A 17,366-nucleotide genomic window follows, 5' to 3' on the forward strand; every position below is an offset into this window, starting at 1 on the left:
CACTCAAAATTAAAGTGGAAAACCACACTACAGGCTGATCCAACTTTGATGTAATGTCCTTAAAACAATTCAAAATGAGGCTCATTAGTGTGTGTGGCCTCCACGAGCCTGTATGACCTCCCTACAACGCCTGGGCATGCTCCTGATGAGTTGGCAGATGGTCTCCTGAGGGATCTCCTCCCAGACCTGGACTAAAGCATCCGCCAACTCCTGGACAGTCTGTGGTGCAACGTGGCGTTGGTGGATGGAGCGAGACATGATGTCCCAGATGTGCTCAATTGGATTCAGGTCTGGGGAACGGGCGGGCCAGTCCATAGCATCAATGCCTTCCTCTTGCAGGAACTGCTAACATACTCCAGCCACATGAGGTCTAGCATTGTCTTGCATTAGGAGGAACCCAGGGCCAACCGCACCAGCATATGGTCTCACAAGGGGTCTGAGGATCTCATCTCGGTACCTAATGGCAGTCAGGCTACCTCTGGCGAGCACATGGAGGGCTGTGCGGCTCCCCAAAGAAATGCCACCCCACACCATGACTGACCCACCGCCAAACCGGTCATGCTGGAGGATGTTGCAGGCAGCAGAACATTCTCCACGGCGTCTCCAGACTCTGTCACGTCTGTCACGTGCTCAGTGTGAACCTGCTTTCATCTGTGAAGAGCACAGGGCGCCAGTGGCGAATTTGCCAATCTTGGTGTTCTCTGGCAAATGCCAAACGTCCTGCACGGTGTTGGGCTGTAAGCACAACCCCCACCTGTGGACGTCGGGCCCTCATACCACCCTCATGGAGTCTGTTTCTGACCGTTTGAGCAGACACATGCACATTTGTGGCCTGCTGGAGGTCATTTTGCAGGGCTCTGGCAGTGCTCCTCCTGCTCCTCCTTGCACAAAGGTGGAGGTAGCTGTCCTGCTGCTGGGTTGTTGCCCTCCTACGGCCTCCTCCACGTCTCCTGATGTACTGGCCTGTCTCCTGGTAGCGCCTCCATGCTCTGGACACTACGCTGACAGACACAGCAAATCTTCTTGCCACAGCTCGCATTGATGTGCCATCCTGGATGAGCTGCACTACCTGAGCCACTTGTGTGGTTGTAGACTCCGTCTCATGCTACCACTAGAGTGAAAGCACCGCCAGCATTCAAAAGTGACCAAAACATCAGCCAGGAAGCATAGGAACTGAGAAGTGGTCTGTGGTCACCACCTGCTGAACCACTCTTGCTTATTGCCTATTATTTCCACCTGTTGTCTATTCCATTTGCACAACAGCATGTGAAATTTATTGTCAATCAGTGTTGCTTCCTAAGTGGACAGTTTGATTTCACAGAAGTGTGATTGACTTGGAGTTATATTGTGCTGTTTAAGTGTTCCCTTTATTTTTTTGAGCAGTATATATATATACAGTGGGGGGGAAAGTATTTGATCCCCTGCTGATTTTGTACGTTTGCCCACTTACAAAGAAATGATCAGTCTATAATTTTAATGGTAGGTTTATTTGAACAGTGAGAGACAGAATAACAACAAAATAATCCAGAAAAACACATGTCAAAAATGTTATAAAATGATTTGAATTTTAATGAGGCAATCAATCAATTCCAGAGTTCCAAATTGAGCAGCAGCTGCTGAAAAAAATGACCTACAAATATTGAAATTTACATGGTTTTTAGAGCAAAAGAAAACTGCAAGAATGAATAGGAGACAAAACAAGCAACAAACGAAGAAGATAGGCTTTGTTGTACAGTTATCTTAGCTAGCTGAATGTTTTACCAGTTGCTAAGCAGTTGCTAGGGGCTCTCCTAAAATAAGATAGCTAACAAAAAATAGCTAGTTAACAAAAGAATAGAAAGACAAAATAAGGACAGAAGACAAAGGATATCAATGTAAACAGTCCTCTAAAGACACAAGAGACAATAATACAAGAAACAATGCTGTTTTGGAAAAGGTAGGCTTCTATTGCAGCATTGTAGCCAACATCACCAGCGTTGCTATGGAAATTGTTTACCCACCAGACATCCAAACAGAGAAAGCTAAGAAAAGTTTCAAAGGTTTGATGATGGCTCAGAACCATAAATGCCTGTTTGTAGATATTACCAGTTGCAAAACAAGAGCAAATTTTATATTTAATACCAAACGAGGGCACATATGGAAAAGGGTTATTTGCAACCATTTCCCTTTCTCTAAAAAGAGAGGCATCAGCCAAGGATGTCAGATCAGCATTTTTGAAGAAGCTGACCAGATCAACACGTATAAAACAGTAAACTTTTATAATAATGGAACTGTATTGATACAAGGCAATGATTCAAGCCTCCAGGCTTTAGAGAATAGGTTTGCTACCCTAAAAGCAGAAGATGAACTCATCTGAGGAAAAAGTAAAGGAGGGAGATGATGGAGAAAAGCAGGCCCCAGCGGTCTCACTGCTCAACGTCAGAACGGCTCACCACCCCACTCTGACATGTCAACACTTATACCATAATGTAAATCTTGATCAGGACAGGATCAGAACCTCTGCCAAGGACCTAAAGGATGCAACAGTTGGCAGGGACCCACACACCCATCACCCCAGCAGCAGAGGCCCCCCGCTCCACTTTCTGAAACGACAGTACCCCCACCATCCCCAGGAGAGAAGAGCCAGACACGGCTTATTACAGCACAGCTCTACTAGACCAGGCCCATCACAACACAGCACTACTAGACCCGTCCCATCACAACACAGCTCTACTAGACCAGGCCCAACCCTAGCACAGATTTACCAGACCAGACCCATCACAACACAGCTCTACTGGACCAGACCCGTCCCATCACAACACAGCTCTACTAGACCAGGCCCAACACAGCACAGATTTACCAGACCAAACCCGTCCCATCACAACACAGCTCTACTAGACCAGTCCCATCACAACACAGCTCTACTAGAACAGGCCCATCACAACACAGCTCTACTGGACCAGGCCCATCACAACACAGCTCTACTAGACCAGGCCCATCACAACACAGCTCTACTAGACCAGGCCCATCACAACACAGTTCTACTAGACCAGGCCCATCACAACACAGCACTACTGGACCAGACCCGTCCCATCACAACACAGCTCTACTAGACCAGGCCCATCACAACACAGATTTACCAGACCAGTCCTGGTCTATCACAACACAGCTCTACTAGACCCGGCCCATCACAACACAGCTCTACTAGACCAGGCCCATCACAACACAGCTCTACTAGACCCGGCCCATCACAACACAGCTCTACTAGACCAGGCCCATCACAACACAGCTCTACTAGACCCGGCCAATCACAACACAGCTCTACTAGACCCGGCCCATCACAACACAGCACTACTTGACCTGGCCAATCACAACACAGCTCTACTGGACCAGGCCAATCACAACACAGCTCTACTAGACCCGGCCCATCACAACACAGATTTACCAAACGAGACCTGGCCAATCACAACACAGCTCTACTGGACCAGGCCCATCACAACACAGCTCTACTAGACCCGGCCAATCACAACACAGCTCTACTAGACCCGGCCCATCACAACACAGCACTACTTGACCTGGCCAATCACAACACAGCTCTACTGGACCAGGCCAATCACAACACAGCTCTACTAGACCCGGCCCATCACAACACAGATTTACCAGACCAGTCCTGGTCTATCACAACACAGCTCTACTAGACCCGGCCCATCACAACACAGCTCTACTAGACCAGGCCCATCACAACACAGATTTACCAGACCAGTCCTGGTCTATCACAACACAGCTCTACTAGACCCGGCCCATCACAACACAGCTCTACTAGACCAGGCCCATCACAACACAGCTCTACTAGACCCGGCCAATCACAACACAGCTCTACTAGACCCGGCCCATCACAACACAGCACTACTTGACCTGGCCAATCACAACACAGCTCTACTGGACCAGGCCAATCACAACACAGCTCTACTAGACCCGGCCCATCACAACACAGATTTACCAAACGAGACCTGGCCAATCACAACACAGCTCTACTGGACCAGGCCCATCACAACACAGCTCTACTAGACCCGGCCAATCACAACACAGCTCTACTAGACCCGGCCCATCACAACACAGCACTACTTGACCTGGCCAATCACAACACAGCTCTACTGGACCAGGCCAATCACAACACAGCTCTACTAGACCCGGCCCATCACAACACAGATTTACCAAACGAGACCTGGCCAATCACAACACAGCTCTACTGGACCAGGCCCATCACAACACAGCTCTACTAGACCCGGCCCATCACAACACAGCTCTACTTGACCTGGCCAATCACAACACAGCTCTACTGGACCAGGCCAATCACAACACAGCACTACTTGACCTGGCCAATCACAACACAGCTCTACTGGACCAGGCCAATCACAACACAGCTCTACTAGACCCGGCCCATCACAACACAGATTTACCAAACGAGACCTGGCCAATCACAACACAGCTCTACTGGACCAGGCCCATCACAACACAGCTCTACTTGACCTGGCCAATCACAACACAGCTCTACTGGACCAGGCCAATCACAACACAGCACTACTAGATCCAGCCCATCACAACACAGTCCACACCATGTATCATTCAGATCATCAGCCTACATATGCTGAGGTAACCTCTGGCAAAAGACACCTAGAACAATCAGAGATAGGAGAGGTGCGCCAACTACTGCAACTAATATGCAGACTACTGGGCTAGACAAACCCTTTAATTCACATGCACACACACACACACACACACACACACACACACACACACACACACACACACACACACACACACACACACACACACACACACGGGTTGCAGATTGCATTGTACTTATTTTTTGTGCAATCTTATTCCATTCTTATTAATTTGTTTACAACTATTCTTTATTTTATTGGCACTGGTATTATAATAATAATTGTGTAGGACTTTGAATGAATTTGGAAAACTTATTTTGATAATCTGTACAAAACACCCCACAAAAAGACTTACAATAGAACCAAATAGAAATTCAAGAAAATTGAACATCCTTGAATCAGTCATTAAAAACAACTAAAATCCATTAGATTACCCAATAACCCAACAAGAACTAAATGAAAAGCTCAAATCTATTAAATCATAGAAGGCTTGTGGTCTAGATAACATCAAAAAAGAAATGCTGAAAAACAGCACACCTGAGTTGCAAAATGCTGTACTTAAATTGTTCAACATGGTTTTAACTTCTGGCTGCTTCCCTGATGTCTGGAACCAGGGGCTCATCTCCCCTATCTACAAAAGTGGAGACAAATCAGACCCCAATAATTACAGGGGAATTTGCGTAAACATGAACTTGGGAACGGTTTTCTGTAGCATTTTGAATTCAAGAATTCAAACCTTTCCTCAAAAAAATGTTTTATTGGTAAATGTCAAATTGGCTTTCTCTACCAACCATCACACTGCTGACCATATATACACCTTACACACAATATTTAATAAACACGTCCACCAAAAAAAAGAGGGCAAAATCTTTGCTTGCTTTATTGACTTTAAAAAAGCATGCAATAAAAATCAAAAACCAAAGAACATAATTATTTTCACAACGTCGAGGTGTGAGACAAGGCTGCAGTTTGAGTCCAAATCTTTTCAATATTTATATCAATGAATTAGCAGGCATGTTGGACCATTCTCCAGCCCCAGGACTCACACTATTTGACACAGAGGTAAAATACCTGCTATATGCTGATGACAGAACAGAACCTTAGTATTCTAGAGCAATATTGCCATAATTGGGTATATACATTTATTCTTTTAAATCATGATCCCCCCCCCCCCCCCAAAAAAAAAAAACAGATGTCAGAAACACAAATATAAATTCACAAATATAAATTCACACCATAATTGAACCCACAAAAAATGACTCATACCTTGGTCTGACCATATCTGCATCGGGAAACTTTAATATGGTAGTGAATGCGCTAAAAGAAAAAGCCTGCAGAGCATTGTATGCAATAAAAATGAATTTATTCAAAATCAACATCCCAAAATATTTTACAGTGTAATCCTACCAATAGCTCTTTACGGAAGTGAGGTTTGGGTGCCACTCATTAAACTGGACTTTAAAATGTGGGACAAACATCCAATTGAAGCCCTACATGCAGAATTCTGTCAGAAAGTTCTACAAGTCCAGAAAAATACACCAACTAATGCATGTAGGGCAGAATTGGGCCCCTTTCCAGTGTTAATGAAAATACAGAAAAGATCATTATCATTTTGGATACATCTGAATTCAAGTCCAAATTCAAGTCTGCAATTTAAAGCATTTCAAACCCAAGAGCTGAGCCCAGAAATGAGCCCTCTCAGTCAGCTGGTGTTGGACCTCACCAACCAAGCTGACACCAGCACTGCTTCAAAAGAAAGAATTCCAATAAACAAAATCATGAACCAATCAAAGGACTCATATTTACGACATTGGAAAAACGAAACAAAATACCAAAGCTGACTAAATTGCTATCTGGCCCTAAACAGAGAATATGAATTGGCTGATTATCTCTACTCTACTCTGTCAGAGATACGAAGCAGAGACAGATCCTTACCAAGTACAGGCTGAGTGACCACCAATTGGCAATAGAAACCGGCAGACATGAAAAGACATGGCTACCCAAAGAGGAGCGTGTATGTGGTCACTGCACGACAGGGGAGGTAGAAACAGAGATGCACTTTTTCCTCTACTGTGACAAATATTCCTCACCAAGAAATTCATTATTCACAGAAATGACTACATTTATTCCACATTTTAACTTATTAAACCCGAGGAAAAACTAAAAATACTCATGGTCGAAGGAGCAATGGCTCCTCTTTCAGCCAAATATGTATTTGTCTGCCATAGCCTGAGGGACACTGAATAATAGCATCTGCATAGTAAATAGTAACTTACTTATTATTACTATTATAGTTATTACTATTATAGTTATTACTATTTTAGTTATTACTATTATAGTTATTACTATTATTGTTATTACTATTATTGTTGTTGTGATTATCATTCCAAATAGAAGTTGTATGGGTAGTAGGGTGATGGTAATGATAGCAGTTTAATGATGATGATGGTAGTTGTAGAACTAATGTAACTAATGTAATGGTGAAGATGACAGTTTAATTACAAGTTAGTTATGGTTCATTTTCCATGTTTAGCTTTTTATATTTATTACATTTCTACTATTGCCTGTTACCATTTTATTGTTGTTATTTTTTTATTTCATTTTGTAGTATTATTATTTACTACCATTTTATATTATAATTTTATTACAGTGTTTATTGTATACATTGTTGCTTTGGCAATATTGACACAATGTTTTTCATGCCGATAAAGCAGCTTGAATTTGAATTTGAGAGGGAGGTAGAGGAAGAGAGAGAGAGAGGAAGAGAGAGAGACGGAAAGAGGGAGAGAGTATCTGAGGATGGGTAGTTGATGAAAATGTGGTTCTTTCTTTCCCACTGAGATGCTATTTGGTTGTGTGAAATGATTAATTTCACACGTATACAGGTCATCCCTGGAAGCAGCAACATCTCATTCACTAGGGGCCCCCATCAGCAACAAAACAGAACACACACACACACACCAGTACATCATTAAATCTCTGGAGGTTAAACCTGAGAGTAGGAGAATATGAGCAGCTTCTCTCATCACCAAGGTAAAAGTCACCCAGTACATTAGGCTTGTCTGTACAAGGAAGTAACAGCGGCGCTCCCATCCAATCAGGTGTCCCTGTTAGACAGGTACTCTCTCTTTCTCTCACAAAGACTGCCTATGTTTGCAGAAGTAGAATGGAACCTTGAACAATGATTGTTGTGTAAATAAGGATATGGGACTATTTTTGGCTCTCCTGCTGTGTGTGTGTGTGTGTGTGTGTGTGTGTGTGTGTGTGTGTGTGCGTGTCTAAAGTATGGAGGAGAGCCAGAAGAGGAGCCAGAGGACAGAATAGAGTGTTTCTCTGTGTACAGCAGAGTGGGACCGTTCTTGCTTTGTTTAATTCCGCTGCTAGCATGATGCGCATTAAATAAAGCTACTGTATAGCTTTCCATTAAGGTATGTATGTCATCAACAAACTCATATTACTCCCACACTGCCTTCTCTTTCTTTAACTCTGTTTACTGGTCTGTTTATATATGTGATGGTATTAAACACCTGGAATATAATATACTATGTAAGGGCTATGGAAATAATGTACCACACGCAGGATAATATACTCTATATATACTGAACAAAAATATAAAAATGCAACATGCACCGATTACAACGATTTTACTGAGTTACAGTTCATATAAGGAAATCAGTCATTTGAAATAAATTCATTAGGCCCTAATCTATGGATTTCACATGACTTAGCAGGAGTGGTGCCATGGATGTGCCTTGGAGGGCAAAGGCCCACCCACTGGGAAGCCAGGCTCAGCCAATCAGAATGAAATTTTCCTATCAAAAGGGCTTCATTACAGACAGAAATACTCCTCAGTTTCATCAGCTGTCCGGGTGGCTGGTCTCAGATGATCCCACAGGTGAAGAAGCTGGATGTGGAGGTCCTGGGTTGGCATGGTTACACGTGGTCTGCGGTTGTGAGGCCGGTTGGACGTACTGCCAAATTCTATAAAACAACGTTGGAGGCGGCATATGGTAGAGAAATTAACATTCAATTCTCTGGCAACAGCTCTGGTGGACATTCCTGCAGTCAGCGTGTCAATTACACACGCCCTCAAAACTTGACATATCTGTGGCATTACGTTGTGTGACAAAACTGCACATTTTATATTGGCCTTTTATTGTTCCCATAAAAGGTGCACCTGTGTAATGATCATGCTGTTTCTTAAGGATCCGCCCCTTTTCTTCAATTTTCACAGAAAATGAGATACCCAAATCTAACTGCCTGTAGCTCTGGACCTGAAGCAAGGATATGCATATTATTGATACCATTTGAAAGGAAACACTTTGAAGTTTGTGGAAATGTTAAATTAATGTTTTAGAATATAACACATTAGATCTGGTAGATCTGTGTTTTTGTTCTTTTGTACCATCTTTGAAATGCAAGAGAAAGGCCATAATGTTTTATGCCAGCCCAGGTGCAATTTCGATTTCGGCCACTAGATGGCAGCAGTATTTGTGCAACGTTTTAGACTGATCCAATGAACTATTGTATTTCTGTTCAAAATGTTGTATCAAGTCTGCCCAAATGTGCCTAATTGGTTTATTGATACATTTTCAGGTTCATAACTGTGCACTCTCCTCAAACAATAGCATGGCATTCTTTCACTGTAATAGTTACTGTAAATTGGACAGTGCAATTAGATTAACAATAATTTAAGATTTTTGCCAATATCAAATATGCCTATGTCCTGGGAAATGTTCTTGTTACTTATGTAACCGATGTGAAATGGCTAGTTAGTTAGCGGTGGTGCGCGCTAATAGCGTTTCAATCGGTGACGTCACCCACTCTGAGACTTGAAGTAGGGTGCCCCTTGCGTTGCAAGGGCCGTGGCTCTTGTGGCGCGATGGGTAACGATGCTTCGGTGGGTGTCAGTTGTTGATGCGTGCAAGGGTCCCTGGTTCGAGCCCAGGTTGGGGCGAGGAGAGGGACGGAACCTACACTGTTACATTGATGCTGTTGACCCGGATCGTTGGTTGCTGCGGAAAAGGAGGAGGTCAAAGGGGGGGTGAGTGTAACCGATGTGAAATGGCTAGTTAGTTAGCGGTGGTGCGCGCTAATAGCGTTTCAATCGGTGACGTCACCCGCTCTGAGACTTGAAGTAGGGTTGCCCCTTGCGTTGCAAGGGCCGCGGCTTTTGTGGCGCGATGGGTAACGATGCTTCGTGGGGTGTCAGTTGTTGATGTGTGCAAGGGTACCTGGTTCGAGCCCGGGTTGGGGCGAAGAGAGGGACGGAACCTACACTGTTACACTTACAACCTAATGCTAATCATATTAGCCTATGTTAGCTCAACTGTCCCGCGGGGGGGGACCCACCTCATAAAGGTTAATGTGCTTCTTGATATGCCACACCTGTCAGGTGGATGGATTATCGTGGCAATATGCTCACTATCAGGAATGTAAACAAATGTGTGCACAAAATTGGAGAGAAAGAAGCTTTTTGTGATTATGGAACATTTCTGGGATCTTTTCTTTCAGCTCATAACCAACACCTCTATCCAAAGTCATGAATGCATTTTTGTATTGTTCGGGAGACCCCAGCGGGAATTGAATCCACAACCATTGACATCACAAGCACCATGCTTTGTCAACTGAGCCAAACAGGACCACATGCTTTATATGTAACATACCTAATGTACTGACCGTTTCTCCCCTGTATCTTCTCTAGTGGTTAATGTAGTGACTGTTTCTCCCCTGTATCCTCTCTAGTGGTTAATGTAGGGACTGTTTCTCCTCTGTATCTTCTCTAGTGATTAATGTAGGGACTGTTTCTGCCCTGGTTCCTCTCTAGTGGTTAATGTACTGACCGTTTCTCCCCTGTATCCTCTCTAGTGGTTAATGTAGGGACTGTTTCTCCCCTGTATCTTCTCTAGTGATTAATGTAGGGACTGTTTCTGCCCTGTATCCTCTCTAGTGGTTAATGTACTGACCGTTTCTCCCCTGTATCCTCTCTAGTGGTTAATGTAGGGACTGTTTCTCCCCTGTATCTTCTCTAGTGGTTAATGTACTGACCGTTTCTCCCCTGTATCTTCTCTAGTGGTTAATGTAGGGACTGATTCTCATCTGTATCTTATCTAGTGGTTAATGTAGGGACTGTTTCTGCCCTGTATCCTCTCTAGTGGTTAATGTACTGACCGTTTCTCCCCTGTATCCTCTCTAGTGGTTAATGTAGGGACTGTTTCTCCCCTGTATCTTCTCTAGTGGTTAATGTACTGACCGTTTCTCCCCTGTATCTTCTCTAGTGGTTAATGTAGGGACTGTTTCTCCCCTGTATCCTCTCTAGTGGTTAATGTAGGGACTGTTTCTCCCCTGTATCCTCTCTAGTGGTTAATGTACTGACCGTTTCTCCCCTGTATCTTCTCTAGTGGCTAATGTACTGACCGTTTCTCCGCTGTATCCTCTCTAGTGGTTAATGTACTGACCGTTTCTCCCCTGTATCTTCTCTAGTGGTTAATGTAGGGACTGTTTCTCCCCTGTATCCTCTCTAGTGGTTAATGTAGGGACTGTTTCTCCCCTGTATCTTATCTAGTGGTTAATGTAGGGACTGTTTCTCCCCTGTATCCTCTCTAGTGGTTAATGTACTGACCGTTTCTCCCCTGTATCTTCTCTAGTGGTTAATGTAGGGACTGTTTCTCCCCTGTATCCTCTCTAGTGGTTAATGTAGGGACTGTTTCTCCCCTGTATCCTCTCTAGTGGTTAATGTAGTGATGGTTTATCCCCTGTATCCTCTCTAGTGGTTAATGTAGGGACTGTTTCTCCCCTGTATCCTCTCTAGTGGTTAATGTAGGGACTGTTTCTCCCCTGTATCCTCTCTAGTGGTTAATGTAGTGATGGTTTCTCCCCTGTATCCTCTCTAGTGGTTAATGTAGGGACTATTTCTCCCCTGTATCCTCTCTAGTGGTTAATGTACTGACCGTTTATCCCCTGTATCCTCTCTAGTGGTTAATGTAGGGACTGTTTCTCCCCTGTATCCTCTCTAGTGTTTAATGTAGTGATGGTTTCTCCCCTGTATCCTCTCTAGTGGTTAATGTAGTGATGGTTTCTCCCCTGTATCTTCTCTAGTGGTTAATGTAGTGATGGTTTCTCCCCTGTATCTTCTCTAGTGGTTAATGTAGTGATGGTTTCTCCCCTGTATCTTCTCTAGTGGTTAATGTAGTGATGGTTTCTACCCTGTATCCTCTCTAGTGGTTAATGTAGTGATGGTTTCTCCCCTGTATCCTCTCTAGTGTCAGGATGGCAGGTAGGCTAGTGGTTAGAGCATTAGGCCAGTAAGCGCAAGGTTGTTTGATCAAATTCCTGAGCTGACGAGGTAAAAATCTGTTGTTCTACCCCTGAACAATGCCCACTGTTCCTAGGCCATCATTGTAAATAAAAATGTGTTCTTAACTGACTTGCCTAGTTAAATTCTATGTATTTTTTTTTAAATAGTTGTTTATGTATGGACTGTTTCTCCCCTGTATCCTCTCTAGTGGTTAATGTATGGACGGTTTCTCAACTGTCTCCTCTCTAGTAAATAATGTATTGACGGTTTCTCTACTGTCTCCTCTCTAATGGATAATGTGCTGACGGCTTCTCTCCTGTCTCCTCTGTAGTGGATGATCCAGAAGCCAAACAAGGTAGCCACGTTCTGCGGCTGCATCGGGACGGACCACTTTGGTGAGATCCTGAACAGAAGGCTGAGGAGGCTCATGTAGACGCTCACTATTGCCAACAGACGCAGGAGCCAACCGGAACCTGCGCTGCCTGCATGATCAGCGACAGGTCAGCGACAGGTCAGGTCAGCCCTCATCCAACAGTAGTGAGTCAGTGCACACTTCAGGAGGAAGGAGAGAGAACCTGGGGTACGTCCAAATTATATTTTCCACAAGACTAAGGTTGTTAAATGGTCAAGGCACATCAAACATAAATGCTTGTCAGTCCTAGTTCATCTTTCATCAAAGGAAAATACCTACTGTACATTCCTTCTGCTCCTAAATTAGTGAGATGTCTTGTCACTGGTGAAACCTTAGAGATGGGCCCAGTGCTCTGGTCAATAGTAGTGCACGATTTAGGGAATAGGGTGCCATTTGGGACATAACACAGAAGGTTAGATGCCTTTGGATCTCTCTCCTCACCTGTCAGACCCCTCCTCTCAGTGTGTGTTTGTGTGTGTGTGTGTGGTGTGTGTGTGTGTGTGTGTGTGTGTGTGTGTGTGTGGGTCAGACCCCTTCTGTCTGGCAGTTGTAACGACCCTCAGACTGTCAACCTCTTCTGATACTACCATCATCATCATCATCATCATCATCATCATCATGTCTCACACAGACAGCAAAGTGTGTGTGTGTGTGTGTGTGTGTGTGTGTGTGTGTGTGTGTGTGTGTGTGTGTGTGTGTGTGTGTGTGTGTGTGTGTGTGTGTGTGTGTGTGTCAGTTTCTTGGCTGGCCTGCCCTGCCGGCCTGGCACACAGGCCAAGTGAACGCACTCTCTTAGTGGGGCTTGTTTGATGTGGGCTCTGACACCTGCTTCAGGAGAGGAGCCCTGTAAAATGTCTTCCAGGTGTTTCACAGACAGCTCAGGAGGCCAGGTTAAAGGTCACGGCCAGGGCTGGGTTATGATAGAGATATAGAGCTTTGAATGATTCCAGCCAGACAGCGTGTTGTAACCTCTGCTTTAATAAGGTTAGACTAGTGAAACTCTCTCTTTATAAACTGCACCATGTATGTTATTCCCCTCTGTAGCTCTGTCCTCTAGCTCTGTCCTCTGTAGCTCTGTCCTCTGTAGCTCTGTCCTCTAGCTCTGTAGCTCTGTAGCTCTGTACTCTGTAGCTCTGTAGCTCTGTCCTCTGTAGCTCTGTCCTCTGTAGCTCTGTCCTCTAGCTCTGTCCTCTAGCTCTGTCCTCTGTAGCTCTGTCCTCTGTAGCTCTGTCCTCTAGCTCTGTCCTCTAGCTCTGTCCTCTGTAGCTCTGTCCTCTGTAGCTCTGTCCTCTGTAGCTCTGTCCTATAGCTCTGTCCTCTGTAGCTCTGTAGCTCTGTCCTCTGTAGCTCTGTTATCTGTAGCTCTGTCCTATAGCTCTGTCCTCTGTAGCTCTGTAGCTCTGTCCTCTGTAGCTCTGTCCTCTGTAGCTCTGTCCTCTGTAGCTCTGTAGCTCTGTCCTCTGTAGCTCTGTCCTCTAGCTCTGTCCTCTAGCTCTGTCCTCTGTAGCTCTGTCCTCTGTAGCTTTGTCCTCTGTAGCTCTGTCCTCTGTAGCTCTGTAGCTCTGTCCTCTGTAGCTCTGTCCTCTGTAGCTCTGTCCTCTGTAGCTCTGTCCTCTAGCTCTGTCCTCTAGCTCTGTCCTCTGTAGCTCTGTCCTCTGTAGCTCTGTCCTCTGTAGCTCTGTAGCTCTGTAGCTCTGTCCTCTGTAGCTCTGTCCTCTGTAGCTCTGTCCTCTAGCTCTGTCCTCTAGCTCTGTCCTCTGTAGCTCTGTACTCTGTAGCTCTGTCCTCTAGCTCTGTCCTCTAGCTCTGTCCTCTATAGCTCTGTCCTCTTTAGCTCTGTCCTCTGTAGCTCTGTCCTCTAGCTCTGTCCTCTGTAGCTCTGTCCTCTTTAGCTCTGTCCTCTGTAGCTCTGTCCTCTAGCTCTGTCCTCTTTAGCTCTGTCCTCTGTAGCTCTGTCCTCTGTAGCTCTGTCCTCTAGCTTTGTCCTCTGTAGCTCTGTCCTCTAGCTCTGTCCTCTATAGCTCTGTCCTCTTTAGCTCTGTCCTCTGTAGCTCTGTCCTCTGTAGCTCTGTCCTCTAGCTCTGTCCTCTAGCTCTGTCCTCTGTAGCTCTGTCATCTGTAGCTCTGTCCTCTGTAGCTCTGTCCTCTGTAGCTCTGTCCTCTAGCTCTGTCCTCTAGCTCTGTCCTCTATAGCTCTGTCCTCTTTAGCTCTGTCCTCTGTAGCTCTGTCCTCTGTTCCTCTGTCCTCTAGCTCTGTCCTTTGTAGCTTTGTCCTCTTTAGCTCTGTCCTCTGTAGCTCTGTCCTCTAGCTCTGTCCTCTGTAGCTCTGTCCTCTCTAGCTCTGTCCTCTGTAGCTCTGTCCTCTAGCTCTGTCCTCTAGCTCTGTCCTCTATAGCTCTGTCCTCTTTAGCTCTGTCCTCTATAGCTCTGTCCTCTAGCGTTGTCCTCTAGCTCTGTCCTCTGTAGCTCTGTCCTCTGTAGCTCTGTCCTCTATAGCTCTGTCCTCTAGCTCTGTCCTCTAGCTCTGTCCTCTGTAGCTCTGTCCTCTGTAGCTCTGTCCTCTAGCTCTGTCCTCTAGCTCTGTCCTCTATAGCTCTGTCCTCTGTAGCTCTGTCCTCTGTAGCTCTGTCCTCTCTAGCTCTGTCCTTTGTAGCTTTGTCCTCTTTAGCTCTGTCCTCTGTAGCTCTGTCCTCTGTAGCTCTGTCCTCTTTAGCTCTGTCCTCTGTAGCGCTGTCCTCTAGCTCTGTCCTCTGTAGCTCTGTCCTCTAGCTCTGTCCTCTAGCTCTGTCCTCTATAGCTCTGTCCTCTTTAGCTCTGTCCTCTATAGCTCTGTCCTCTAGCGTTGTCCTCTAGCTCTGTCCTCTGTAGCTCTGTCCTCTGTAGCTCTGTCCTCTATAGCTCTGTCCTCTAGCTCTGTCCTCTAGCTCTGTCCTCTGTAGCTCTGTCCTCTGTAGCTTTGTCCTCTGTAGCTCTGTCCTCTGAAGCTCTGTAGCTCTGTCCTCTGTAGCTCTGTCCTCTGTAGCTCTGTCCTCTGTAGCTCTGTCCTCTAGCTCTGTCCTCTAGCTCTGTCCTCTGTAGCTCTGTCCTCTGTAGCTCTGTCCTCTGTAGCTCTGTAGCTCTGTAGCTCTGTCCTCTGTAGCTCTGTCCTCTGTAGCTCTGTCCTCTAGCTCTGTCCTCTAGCTCTGTCCTCTAGCTCTGTCCTCTGTAGCTCTGTCCTCTGTAGCTCTGTCCTCTAGCTCTGTCCTCTAGCTCTGTCCTCTGTAGCTCTGTCATCTGTAGCTCTGTCCTCTGTAGCTCTGTCCTCTAGCTCTGTACTCTGTAGCTCTGTCCTCTAGCTCTGTCCTCTATAGCTCTGTCCTCTTTAGCTCTGTCCTCTGTAGCTCTGTCCTCTAGCTCTGTCCTCTGTAGCTCTGTCCTCTTTAGCTCTGTCCTCTGTAGCTCTGTCCTCTAGCTCTGTCCTCTTTAGCTCTGTCCTCTGTAGCTCTGTCCTCTGTAGCTCTGTCCTCTAGCTTTGTCCTCTGTAGCTCTGTCCTCTAGCTCTGTCCTCTAGCTCTGTCCTCTATAGCTCTGTCCTCTTTAGCTCTGTCCTCTGTAGCTCTGTCCTCTGTAGCTCTGTCCTCTGTAGCTCTGTCCTCTAGCTCTGTCCTCTAGCTCTGTCCTCTGTAGCTCTGTCATCTGTAGCTCTGTCCTCTGTAGCTCTGTCCTCTAGCTCTGTCCTCTGTAGCTCTGTCCTCTAGCTCTGTCCTCTATAGCTCTGTCCTCTGTAGCTCTGTCCTCTGTAGCTCTGTCCTCTGTAGCTCTGTCCTCTGTAGCTCTGTCCTCTAGCTCTGTCCTCTAGCTCTGTCCTCTGTAGCTCTGTCCTCTGTAGCTTTGTCCTCTGTAGCTCTGTCCTCTGAAGCTCTGTAGCTCTGTCCTCTGTAGCTCTGTCCTCTGTAGCTCTGTCCTCTGTAGCTCTGTCCTCTAGCTCTGTCCTCTAGCTCTGTCCTCTGTAGCTCTGTCCTCTGTAGCTCTGTCCTCTGTAGCTCTGTAGCTCTGTAGCTCTGTCCTCTGTAGCTCTGTCCTCTGTAGCTCTGTCCTCTAGCTCTGTCCTCTGTAGCTCTGTCCTCTAGCTCTGTCCTCTAGCTCTGTCCTCTGTAGCTCTGTCATCTGTAGCTCTGTCCTCTGTAGCTCTGTCCTCTAGCTCTGTACTCTGTAGCTCTGTCCTCTAGCTCTGTCCTCTATAGCTCTGTCCTCTTTAGCTCTGTCCTCTGTAGCTCTGTCCTCTAGCTCTGTCCTCTGTAGCTCTGTCCTCTTTAGCTCTGTCCTCTGTAGCTCTGTCCTCTAGCTCTGTCCTCTTTAGCTCTGTCCTCTGTAGCTCTGTCCTCTGTAGCTCTGTCCTCTAGCTTTGTCCTCTGTAGCTCTGTCCTCTAGCTCTGTCCTCTAGCTCTGTCCTCTATAGCTCTGTCCTCTTTAGCTCTGTCCTCTGTAGCTCTGTCCTCTAGCTCTGTCCTCTAGCTCTGTCCTCTGTAGCTCTGTCATCTGTAGCTCTGTCCTCTGTAGCTCTGTCCTCTGTAGCTCTGTCCTCTAGCTCTGTCCTCTAGCTCTGTCCTCTATAGCTCTGTCCTCTTTAGCTCTGTCCTCTGTAGCTCTGTCCTCTAGCTCTGTCCTCTAGCTCTGTCCTCTGTAGCTCTGTCCTCTGTAGCTTTGTCCTCTGTAGCTCTGTCCTCTGAAGCTCTGTAGCTCTGTCCTCTGTAGCTCTGTCCTCTGTAGCTCTGTCCTCTGTAGCTCTGTCCTCTGTAGCTCTGTCCTCTAGCTCTGTCCTCTAGCTCTGTCCTCTGTAGCTCTGTAGCTCTGTAGCTCTGTCCTCTGTAGCTCTGTCCTCTGTAGCTCTGTCCTCTAGCTCTGTCCTCTAGCTCTGTCCTCTGTAGCTCTGTCCTCTGTAGCTCTGTCCTCTAGCTCTGTCCTCTAGCTCTGTCCTCTGTAGCTCTGTCATCTGTAGCTCTGTCCTCTGTAGCTCTGTCCTCTAGCTCTG

Source organism: Salmo salar, chromosome ssa28 (genome assembly GCF_905237065.1).
Source record: "Salmo salar chromosome ssa28, Ssal_v3.1, whole genome shotgun sequence".
NCBI classification, from domain to species: domain Eukaryota; kingdom Metazoa; phylum Chordata; class Actinopteri; order Salmoniformes; family Salmonidae; genus Salmo; species Salmo salar.